The sequence below is a fragment of the Oryx dammah genome, unplaced genomic scaffold (genome assembly GCF_014754425.2).
Source record: "Oryx dammah isolate SB20612 unplaced genomic scaffold, SCBI_Odam_1.1 HiC_scaffold_19, whole genome shotgun sequence".
NCBI lineage: Eukaryota > Metazoa > Chordata > Mammalia > Artiodactyla > Bovidae > Oryx > Oryx dammah.
In genome coordinates this window covers 79139554-79151983 of record NW_024070203.1, presented here as the reverse complement: position 1 = coordinate 79151983, position 12430 = coordinate 79139554, and the positions used below count along the sequence as shown (strand labels likewise).

The following is a 12430-nucleotide window of genomic DNA, read 5'->3' as shown; positions in this document are numbered from 1 at the left end:
CTGCTCCAGTATTCTTACCTGGAGAATCCCATGGACAGAGGAGCCTGGTGGGTTGCGGTCCATGGGGTCACAAAGAGTCAGACACGACTGAAGCGACGTAGCATGCAGGCATGCATTGGAGAAGGAAATGGCAACCCACTCCAGTGTTCTTGCCTGAAGAATCCCGTGGACAGAGGAGCTTGGTGGGCTGCTGTCCATGGGGTCGCACAGAGTCGGACACGACTGAAGCAACTTAGCATGCATGCATGCAAGCGACCAGTACTGTCACTTTTGAGGGTGCTCCCGAGGCTGCCCTGGAGGACTTGGGTCTGCCTCAGTGGGGGCCAGGTGTGACCGTGGTGCAGCTTCTTGGATCATAGGGACCCCGGCACTGCCACGTACACAGGGGAACTGGTAGCCACGAGCACAGGAGATTTTGCCCTCTAGCCTCTGGCACCTCTGCCCCAGTGAGACCTGAGAGTATGCCTCATGAGAGTATGGAAGTGACAGCTGCTTAGATAGTGGGGACTCTGGTGGCTCCAAGTGTGCAGGGCCACCAGCAGCCTCAGGGGCAGGAGCTATGGCACCATTAGTCTTTTTCTAGCTTCTGGCAGCTTGTGTTACAGGGCCGCCTTGGTTCAATAGCCCTCCAAACTGGTGAGAAAACCGTGATCTCAAAAGAGTTTTCAGTGTACCATTCCTGTGTTTCTTATTATCCTGAATGCCACCAATTGGAGGAGGAAATGGCAACCCACTCCAGTTCTCTTGTCTGGAGAATTCCATGGACAGAGGAGCCTGGTGGGCTACAGTACATGGGGTCCCAAAGAGTGAGACATGACTGAGTGATTAATACATACACTGCCACCAATTCTGACTGACTACACTAAACTTTCTTGTCTTGGAGCTCCTGCCAAGGACCTGGCTCAAGCCATTCTGCCTTTGTGCCACCATTTGAATGAACATTAGCCCCTAAGTAAAAGCTTTTTGTAGTCTATAGAGGTGGTCATTTAATTTTCTTTATTATATTATTAATATGCAAAATTATTTAATCAATTTTAATTATAAAATTACTCTTTTATTTTGGGAATAAACTCTCCTTTGTAATGGCATGATATATTTTAATGTGATCCTGGATTCTGTTTACAATATTTGTCTAATGTTTGTAAAATGAAATATGTATGAAATATGTATGAATGTTTATGAATATTCAAATATTCATAAAATGAATTTGAGCTGTAGTTTTGTTTTTTCTACACTATCTTTATTGGAGGTTTATATCTTCATAAACATAATTTTGAGGCTTTTCTTCTTTTTCTATGCTCTGAAACACTTTAAATGGCATTGGGCTTATCCACTTAAGGATTTGGCAGAATTTCTCTTGTAAAACAAACTGTGTTTTGAACTATTTTTGTAGGAGTAAATATTTGACAATTTGTCCTACTTTTTCTATGGACATTAGTCTGTTAAATTTTCATTCCTATCTGGGGTAGATTTCTTAGTAAATAATCTGTTTCATCTTAGTTCTCAAATTTACTCACATTGAATGACCAAAATGGTGTTTTAGGATTTTAATTTCTTATGCTTTGTTATTTTCCCATCATTGTTTCTTTCCTTCTAACTAAAAAAAAAAAAAAAAAGCAAATTAAAGGTTTTCTTTTGTATTTGCCACTCCCTCTTCACCCAAGAAACAGTTCTTGGATTTACTTATTAATTCTGTGATGTTCTTTTTCTAATTTATTAATTTCAACTTTTATTTTTATTAATTTCTTCCTGATGTCATATCTTTCTTTTCTTTTATTTTGCCTTCTTGAGTGCTTAAATTATCTTTTTCATTCATCCTTGTTTCTTAATATTTTGGCTGTATTGTCTAGATAATCTAGTTACCCTGTTTTTCTAAACAGTGTTTCAATCCACATCAGTTCAGTTCAGTTCAGTCGCTCAGTCGTGTCTGACTCTTTGCGACCCCATGCATCACAGCACGCCAGGCCTCCCTGTCCATCACCAACTCAGAGTTTACTCAAACTCATGTTCATGGAGTTGGTGATGCCATCCAGCCATCTCATCCTCTGTTATCCCCTTCTCCTCCTGCCCCCAATCCCTCCCAGCATCAGGGTCTTTTCCAATGAGTCAACCCTTCGCATGAGGTGGCCAAAGTATTGGAGTTTCAGCTTTTGCATTAGTCCTTCCAATGAACACCCAGCCTGATCTCCTTCAGAATGGACTGGTTGGATCTCCTTGCAGTCCAAGGGATTCTCAAGAGTCTTCTCCAACACCACAGTTCAAATCATCAATTCTTCGGCACTCAGCTTTCTTCACAGTCCAACTTTCACATCCATACATGACCACAGGAAAAACCATAGCTTTGACTAGATGGACCCTTGTTGGCAAAGTAATGTCTTTGCTTTTTAATATGCTCTCTAGGGTGGTCATAACTTTCCTTCCAAGGAGTAAGCATCTTTTAATTTCATGGTGCGATCACCATTTGCAGTGACTTTGGAGCCCAGAAAAATAAAGTCTGACACTGTTTCCCCATCTATTTCCCATGAAGTGATGGGACCGGAATCCATGATCTTTGTTTTCTGAATGTTGATCTTTTAGCCAACTTTTTCACTCTCCTCTTTCACTTTCATTAAGAGGCTTTTTAGTTCTTCTTCACTTTCTGCCATAAGGGTGGTGTCATCTGCATATCTGAGGTTATTGATATTTCTCCCGGCAATCTTGATTCCAGCTTGTGTTTCTTCCAGTCCAGTTTTTCTCATGATGTACTCTGCATAGAAGTTAAATAAGCAGGGTGACAATATACAGCCTTGATGTACTCCTTTTCCTATTTGGAACCTGTCTGTTGTTCCATGTCCAGTTCTAACTGTTGCTTCCTGATCTGCATACAGATTTCTCAAGAGGCAGTCAGGTGGTCTGGTATTCCCATCTCTTTCAGAATTTTCCACAGTTTATTGTGATCCACACAGTCAAAGGCTTTGGCATAGTCAATAAAGCAGAAACAGATGTTGTTCTGGAACTCTCTTGCTTCAATCCATATAGTTCTTTTTTTTTAATCATTATTTTCTAGATATCCTACATCTTCTGTTTTTGAGAAATTAATTTCTTTCTGGGTTTGGCTGCATCAGGCCTTAGTTGCAGCATGTGGGAATCTTCACTGAGTCATACAGGACATTTGGTTGCAGTGTGTGACTCTAGTTGTGTCACGTGGGCTCAGTAGTTGTGGCTCACTGGCTCCAGAACACACAGGCTACAGTAGCTGTGGTGCCCTGCTTAGTTGCTCTGCAGCACTGGGATTGTAATTCCTCAACTTCTTGCATCCCCTGCATTGCAAGGCAGATTCTGAACCACTGGACCACCAGGGAAGTCCCTCTACAGCTTCAATTTTGGTATCATCTTTGAAATATGATATCAGTTACATCATATTTGGAAGCAAAGAAAACTTTAGCAATAACATTTTATTTATTTATATTGAAGTATAATTGACTTACAATGTTGTACCAATATCTGCTGTACAGCGAAATGACTCGTTTATACACATATGTACACTTTTTAGTATTTTTTTTCCATTATGACTTATCACAGGATGTTGAATGTAGTTCCCTGTGCTGTACATTAGAACATTGTTGCTTACCCATTCTGACTGTGAGAGTTTGCATCTACAGCCCCAGACTCCCAATCCACCCCCTCCCTCTCCCTCCCCCTTGGCACCACAAGTCTGTTCTCTCTGAGTCTGTTTCTGTATAAGTCTGTTTGTGGATAGATTCACTCATACCATATTTTAGATTCCACGTATAACTGGTATCATATGATATTTGTCTTTTTCTGACTTACTTCACTTAGTATGGTAATCTCTAGTTTCATTCATGTTGCTGCAGATGGCTTTTTTTTCCTGGCTGAGTAGTATTCCATTGAATATATGCACCACAGCTTCTTTATCTGTTTGTTTGTAGATGGACATTTAGGTTGCTTCCATGTTTGTGAACAGCGCTGCTATGAACATAGGGGTGCATGTGTCTTTTTGAGCTATAGTTTATCTAGGTATATTCCCAGTAGCTGAATTGCTGAATCATATGGTAAATTCTATTTTTATTTTTATGAGAAACTTTCATTCTGTTTTCCATAGTGGCTATACCAGCTTACATTCCCACCTATAGTGTAAGAGGGTTCAAAAAGTTAACAGAATTTTAAGATACCTCATGGTAGAATATTTTTTATGTTCTAGTTTTGTTATTTTAAAGTTTTATTGCATTGTGATCACAGATATCTATGCTGTTTCTACTTTTTTGGAACTTGCTAAAGTTTTCTTTGTTTCCAGATAGTTTTGTAAATGTATCTTGGGAACTTGAAAGAAGGTGTGTTCTCTATTTTCTGAGCATATCACTTAGCGGTACATCATTTTATTTATCTTTTCTAAATTCTGAGATATATTTTGTCTGTTCTGTCATGTACTGAAAGAAAAGAATCAAAGTTTCCTGTTGCTGAGATTATATTTTCTAGTTTAAAACTTGTATTTTTTAAAATAGATTTTTCTTTATGGATAGCAATGCTATATTGATGGATATGTAGATATTTGTAGCACTTAATCTTCATATTGGATTGTACTATTTAACATTATAAAGCTTTTTTTTCAGTTAATGTATTTTACTTTACATTCAAACTCATCTGATATTAATATCATGAACCTTGCTTTCTTTTTATTTGCTATTGCTTTTTAGAGCCTTTACTCTTCCTTTCATCTTCAACCTTTTTTTCCTGCATCTAAAGCTCTCCTCTTATATGCAGCAGATAGCTGGATTTTGCTTTGAGAGTCAGTCTAACAGTCTCTTTTTTCTGTTAATAGTTAAGTTTAAGTTATATGTGTTTATGGAAATAAATGTTTGCTTTTAGTTCTGTCATCTTTTTGTTTGTTTTTAAATTTACAATATGAATTAAATACAGTTTAGTTGGGTAAACTGCTTTGTTGGGTTGTGTGTGTACTTTATGATAATTTGGAAGATTTGTATTTTTGTTCTAGTAGTTACCCTTGTGATCATCTTTACATATTTCTCTCTCTTCTCCCTATGAACATTGTTGAACTTGGCTATTTCCACTTCTTTCCACTACCTTCACCGCCAAATTAATAGTGTTATATTTCTTTATATCTATTTAAATATAATTCTACATTTAAATATGTTATATACATTTTAAACATTTAATTCTAAAGCTTGATTTGTCAGTTTTAAAAGATATCTTTTGACCTCTAGTATATCAGAATATTTTCATCAATGAGTAACTGAAAACTGTCAGCAAATCTAATGATCGCTTAATCGATAAAGACATGTTATCTCAGTAACAAATGTCCAGATATAGGATAGTTATAGTATCTCAGTAGTGTCTTTAGGACCTTGGGTTTTTGCATCTTTCCACTTTGCATTCCTTAGCATGTAGGCTGTATCTTCATGGTTATCTCTTTTTGGTTCCATTACAGGGATGGAGTAGCTATGAAGCTGAGGCAAGAGACAGAAAAACAGTGCTGTTTTGCCTTCTCACATTTCTTCTCAAGAGCAAAGAAACAAATGTTTCCTTATCCCTCATTGGCTAGAACTGAACCACATGTTCATGCTAAGGCATTAACTGTTAAGGCAAACAGACTTACAAAGCCTGGCTTAGACCATTCCTCAAAAGTGAGGAGAGCCCCTCCTAGCTCTGCTGAAGAAGCAGCTGGGGAGAATAGATTTGTGCAGGTAGGACCTACACATTGGTGTCAGCTATCTATCCCTGCTTCCTTAAGATGGGGAAACCAGCAGCTATCCCTGCTTCCTTAAGATGGGGAAACCAGCAGAAGGAGATTTAAAAATTACATAAAAGTCACAAAGGAGAAAAAAAAAAAAGTGTTGCTTTGCTCCTTTACTTGTTAATATACTTTTCTGCATGTTATGGCTTATAACACAGTAATTCTATCCTATAATCATAATCTCTTTATTTGTTTTGTTCTTAGTTATAGTGAATTCAGTACTGCTGTTAGTCATTTTTTGTTGGAATTTTTTTCATTTATTTCTTGATTAGCTGAAGTTAATATACTAGCAGTTTCTTCTAAGGATGGTGAAGAGGAGAGAGAGAATCAATTTGGGTCCTTCCACACCCCACTCCACTACTCTTGCCTGGAAAATCCCATGGACGGAGGAGCCTGGTGGGTTTCTGTCTATGGGGTCGTGAAGAGTCAGACATGACTGAGTGACTTTCCTTTCACTTTTCACTTTCATGCATTGGAGAAGGAAATGGCAACCCACTCTAGCATTCTTGCCTGGAGAATCCCAGGGACGGAGGAGGTCGCACAGAGTCGGACACAACTGAAGCGACTTAGCATGCTCAAAAAATGTTTGTCAGCTGTCGTTATACTTCAGCAACAGTTCTTTTGGATACTTGGTCTTGATGTATTTCCTTGAGAATTTTTCTCCAGATCGGGAAATAAATATGGATTGAATCCTATCTGTTTCATTGCTTTGATTATGTGCTTTGGAGATACTGTCTATGCATATGTTTGATTCCACTTTTTGGATTCCATATATTTCATTTTTGCTGTAATTGTTTGAAAATTATAATTTTGTTGTAAATATTTTAAAATTGCATTTACATTTCATTCTGATCAATGTTCTCGTTTGCGTGCTTCCTGATCCTTACTATTTTTAGCAGTCTCTTTGGGCTGTCTCTAAAATGATTTTCATTTCTCTGATGATTTTTTTTTCTCTTCTGTTGATGAATTCTGTCAATACATAATTAATCTCTTTCTATTGACTTGGTTTATTTAACTTAAGCTCCTGTATGTTTACATAGAGTTTTTGTTTTATAGAGGCATTTGCTTATTTTTGATTTTGTGAAGTTATATCTGGCCACATTTTTTATCTGTTCTGTCCCAATATTTTTTTAAGTCACTTTTTTTTTTCTCCTTTGTGACTTTTATGTAATTTTTAAATTTTACGTGGCTGTGCGGCATGGTTTGCTGGATCTTAAGTTTTCTGACCAGGATCGAACCTCCCTGGCAGTGAAAGCTCTGAGTCCTAACCATGGACCACCAAAGGTTTCCCTTCCCTCATTTTTTATAGCCCTCCTTAAATGAGGCATGTTCATTCCATAGCAGTTACTTGTGTAAGGTTTGTAAGGGAGAGGGACCACTGTGGTGTTCCAGGCTAACAGCAGATATCCCTGTGACGCAGGATTTGATTGGAGAGTATGGTCTTTTAGCTTTTACTTTCTTCCTCAATGCTTCATCATCAGCTTTCTGAAAATATGGCTTGTACGTTTGATTTGTTACCTATTCCCAGCTACCTGCTTTCTTCTGTGCTAACTCTGGTCCAGAAAATCTGCTGCTACTTCGTGTCTCTACTGTCATCATTCCAAACAAGGGGTGGTTGCTTCTTTCCATCAGGTTGGGAAGTTTGGAAAACTGTCCTCGGCTAGTTTTGTCTCAGATCAGTAGCCACCGGTGCTCACTTCTGACATCTTCGTGCAGCCCTGTTTGAGCTGTGACACAGGTTTATACGTCTAACGCAAGGGAAATGAGGTATGCCCGCCTCTTTTGAATGCTATAGTTGTTGACTTGTTCAGACTCTCGCGGTCTCTCCTGATAATGGCAGGGATTAGGAAAAGCTGACCTAGGGTTGCAAAATCACTGCAGATGGTAACTTGCAGCCATGAAATTAAAAGACACTTGCTTGCTCCTTGGAAGAAAAGCTATCACCAACCTAGACAGCATAGTAAAGAGCAGAGGCATTACTTTGCCAACAAAGGTCCATCTAGTCAAAGCTATGGTTTTTTCCAGTATTCATGTATGGATGTGAGAGTTGGACTATAAAGAAAGCTGAGCACCAAAGAATTGATGCTTTTGAACTGTGGTATAGGAGAAGACTCTTGAGAGTCTCTTGGACAGCAAGGATATCAAACCAGTCAATCCTAAAGGAAATCAGTCCTGAATATTCATTGAAAGGACTGAGGCTGAAGCTGAAACTCCAATACTTTGATCACATGATGCAAAGAACTAACTCATTGTAAAAGACCCTGATATTGGGAAAGATTGAAGGCAGGAGGAGAAGGGGACGACAGAGGATGAGATGGTTGGATGGCATCACCGACTTAATGCACACAAGTTTGAGTAAACTCTGGGAGTTGGTGATGGACAGGGAGGCCTGGCGTGCTGCAGTCCATGGGGTCACAAAGAGTCAGACATCATTGAGCAACTGAACTGAACTAACCTTGATACACAAACTGGGACATCAGTCAACTCTCTGCAGATTTTGGACCTGTTAGCCCCAAAATGGTGTGAACCAATATCTTATAATAAATCTTTGTTTTTCTGGAGAACCCTGGCTAATACACACAGGGTATGGAGACTGACTAAATATAGGAGCCACAGATGAGTTAAAGATGACTTAAAATTTGGGATTAAGAATTGTGGAGAATAATAACTGTAGTAATAGAAATGGGGAATTTGAAAACAGGAAGTCAGTTTTGAGGGAGAATTTGTTTGGTTTTGGTTTAGCTGACTCTGAAGTGAAATTGGAGATTCAGGTGAAGTTATTTTGAGTGGCTGCAGTAAGATAGGCAGCTGTGTTGGTTAGGCTGGGTGGGGCATCTTGGAATCATCTGTAAGTGGGAGAACAGAAGTCACTTGAGAGAGCAAAGTCCACAGGGCAGTGAGATGGAGGAGCCTGGTGGGCTGCAGTCCCCGGGGTCGCAAAGAGTGGGGCACAACTGGCACAGTCAGGCACAACTGAGCGACTAGCACTTACTTACTACTAGTTACCAGTATTCCTCAAAATGTTTATAATTTGATTAAGGACTTAAGAACTACATTTGAACAATAATACAAGTTTTAAAAGTTAGTTTAAAAAGTGGAACATTCTGGTAACTAGTATAAGAATTACTTTACTTGGAGAAATGCCTTTTTTGAGATGATGCTTCGATACGTTTGGGCAAGAGTTAGGCTCCAAGGCCTGGCAGGTCCTCAAGTTTCTGCAAGAACAAATTTAAAAAGCAGGAGGATCAAGAGGGTCATTGATGGTGGTATGAGAGATGGCTTTAGGGAGAGGAATGCCAAAAGAGGATTTTTTCATGTGAAATTCTCCGTTTTCTGAAATGTGACCCTTTCTTTTCTCTAAACTACCAAACAATTGCACTCATCTCACACGCTAGTAAAGTAATGCTCAAAATTCTCCAAGCCAGGCTTCAGCAATACGTGAACCGTGAACTTCTTGATGTTCAAGCTGGTTTTAGAAAGGGCAGAGGAACCAGAGATCAAATTGCCAACATCCGCTGGATCATGGAAAAAGCAAGAGAGTTCCAGAAAAGCATCTATTTCTGCTTTCTTGACTATGCCAAAGCCTTTGACTGTGTGGATCACAGTAAACTGTGGAAAATTCTGAGAGAGATGGGAATACCAGACCACCTGACCTGCCTCTTGAGAAAATGTATGCAGGTCAGGAAGCAACAGTTAGAACTGGACATGGAACAACAGACTGGTTCCAAATAGGAAAAGGAGTACGTCAAGGCTGTATATTGTCACCCTGCTTATTTAACTTCTATGCAGAGTACATCATGAGAAATGCTGGACTGGAAGAAATACAAGCTGGAATCAAGATTGCTGGGAGAAATATCAATAACCTCAGATATGCAGATGACACCACCCTTATGGCAGAAAGTGAAGAAGAACTAAAAAGCCTCTTGATGAAAGTGAAGGAGGAGAGTGAAAAAGTTGGCTTAAAGCTCACATTCAGAAAATGAAGATCATGGCATCCGGTCCCATCACTTCATGGGAAATAGATGGGGAAACAGTGGAAACAGTGTCAGACTTTATTTTTTTGGGCTCCAAAATCACTGCAGATGGGGACTGCAGCCATGAAATTAAAAGACGCTTACTCCTTGGAAGAAAAGTTATGACCAACCTAGATAGCATATTCAAAAGCAGAGACATTACTTTGCCGACTAAGGTACGTCTAGTCAAGGCTATGGTTTTTCCTGTGGTCATGTATGGATGTGAGAGTTGGACTATGAAGAAGGCTGAGTGCTGAAGAATTGATGCTTTTGAACTGTGGTGTTGGAGAAGACTCTTGAGAGGCCCTTGGACTGCAAGGAGATCCAAGAAGTCCATTCTGAAGGAGATCAGCCCTGGGATTTCTTTGGAAGGAATGATGCTGAAGCTGAAACTCCAGTACTTTGGCCACCTCATGCGAAGAGTTGACTCATTGGAAAAGACTCTGATGCTGGGAGGGATTGGGGGCAGGAGAAGAAGGGGACGACAGAGGATGAGATGGCTGGATGGCATCACTGCCTCGATGGACATGAGTCTGAGTGAACTCTGGGAGTTGATGATGGACAAGGAGGCCTGGTGTGCAGCGATTCATGAGGTCTCAAAGAGTCGGACACGACTGAGCGACTGAACTGAACTGATATACATCAGTAATAACCATAAAAATCACAATAAACGTTTGTTGAGTAGATTTCCTTTAGAAACCAGTAAAGGAGCTGGGATTTATAAAAACATACACTTGCATATGATTAAATTCAAGACAGTGATGCTGTTAATAAGTCCTGTAATTTTGGAGAAGGGCAAGGACTCTGTGGTTTGCGTTGTCTCTGGGAAATGGATCTTGAAGTGAATCTGAAAGGCTGGATGCAATATGACCGACAAGGAGAGCATTCCATCGGTGACTGTGGCATTGGTAAAGGGAGGAATGTACCTAAGACAGGCTTGAAACAACACATGAATGGTCTGGTCTGCCTGGATTCCTTCAGGCTTTCAGTGGGAGTGCAAGACTGCCGATTGGCTGGTACATGAATATGAGGAGTGTCCTGAATAAAGATGTTATTGTTTTTTTTTTTTTGCCTCTGGATGCCTTGTGAGATCCTAGTTCCTCCACCAGCAATCAAACCCATACCCCCTGCAGTGGAAGCATGGAGTCCTAAGCACTGGACCACCAGGGAAGTACTGAAGTTGTAGTTCTTAGTAAAGGATGAGCCTTCCACAGCCTGTGAGGTTTTTTTTTTTTTAACTGTACTTCACAGTGAGAGCCAGCATTCATTTTGTTGTGAGACTTGGCCTTAATACTGTCAAAAATACAGAGAGGGAGCCGCTAGAGATGGGAAAACCAGGATAGATTGGGGTCACTGGGGCTCAACTAGGAAAAAAATTTTGAGAAGCATGACTTGACCTATGAAATCCCAAAGCTGAGAGAGGTCAAGGAGAAGAGCCTTTCGGCAATTTGGAGTTCTTGATGTGTAATAACACATCTCAGCAGTGGGCGTGTGGCGGGATGGAGGGCAGTGACAGGCATGTGGCAGAGAGTTAGGAGGAGGGGGGTGGTGAGGAAACGGAGCCATACTGGTAACGAGTGGGAGGGACAGAACGAGTGGCAGTCCAAGCAGGTGGTCCACTCAGATAACTCTGTGACCAGGCAGAGAGGACTTTAGCACCAGGTAAGAGCCTGGAAGGAGAGAGCTTAGAGGCAGGGACTAGAAATGGAAGAGTGAGCGGCCCCATGAAACTGCCAAGGTGGACAGGATCTGGACAAGTCGGGCTAAGTGTAATTGACAGGAAGAGGGACATTTTCCCTCTGGGTGTCTCCTTCACGGGGTGCTTCTGTTAGTGAGACTTCCAGAGAAGGGGAGAGCAGAGCTCTGACTCCCATAGTCAGTGAAGTATGGGGTCAGGGACTTCTGGGCTCCACTGTATGGAAGGGGTTTAATCTTTTGTGAGCTGTGGTTCTGGTAGAGAATAGAAGCCAAGGAAGAGACTAAGGGAAAATATGGGGTGAATTTATTTGATTACTTAAAGTTTTGATGCAAGATTAATTGAGTTTAAAAAAAAAAGCATTTGCAGAGGGAGCAGGCAGAAGAAGCTGGCCATGACATATAAACAAGCATCTCTGGGGGCCAGGATGGCACAAGTTACTGAAGGGGGCAGGTCATGGACTGGAGAACTCCTGCCCAGGCTCTGGGGGGAACCACTACCCAGCCTCTGCAGCTGTCACTGTGGTGGGGTGCACGGCCGGTGTGGCCCATCCTGGGAGATCTGGAGTTTATGTGAGTCCTCTGAATGAATTGGCACTTGTTTCCAGTTTTTTTTAAAAAAATGCTGTGTGACTCAAACCAAAATGCCCATTGGCAGTTTTGGGGCCTTGGCCACCAGTTTGTCAGCCCTGTTAATTGAGGGCCGAGGAAGCCCTTGGTGTGGGACTTTTGGTTTTTTAATGGCTGGCTTTTATTTGGGACCACCACTTAATGATGGAGAGTAGGGACATGTTTCTTCATCAGTTTCAATTGAGTGGCATTCTTCTGACTCCACTGACAGATGGACAACATTTAAAAACAGTTGTCACTGAGGCACTAGACTTTCAACATCTTTTGAAAGAATCTATAACCACAGCTTCACATTTGTACTCCACTAAGTACTGGTTCCAAATAGGAAAAGGAGTATGTA

General features: G+C 40.7%; 1 protein-coding gene and 1 long non-coding RNA gene across 4 annotated transcripts in view; one reads left to right on the top strand and one right to left on the bottom strand.

The window, feature by feature from the left end:
* The window catches only part of CPQ (carboxypeptidase Q), a 572477-nt gene that overhangs the window by 39568 nt on the left and 520479 nt on the right, over positions 1-12430 (top strand). The window lies entirely within an intron of this gene.
* On the bottom strand, positions 1218-3013 carry LOC120878456. The gene is made up of 2 exons (XR_005724546.1): positions 2866-3013; positions 1218-1682 (listed from the first exon to the last, which is right to left on the bottom strand). It is a non-coding gene; the product is annotated as an uncharacterized LOC120878456 (long non-coding RNA).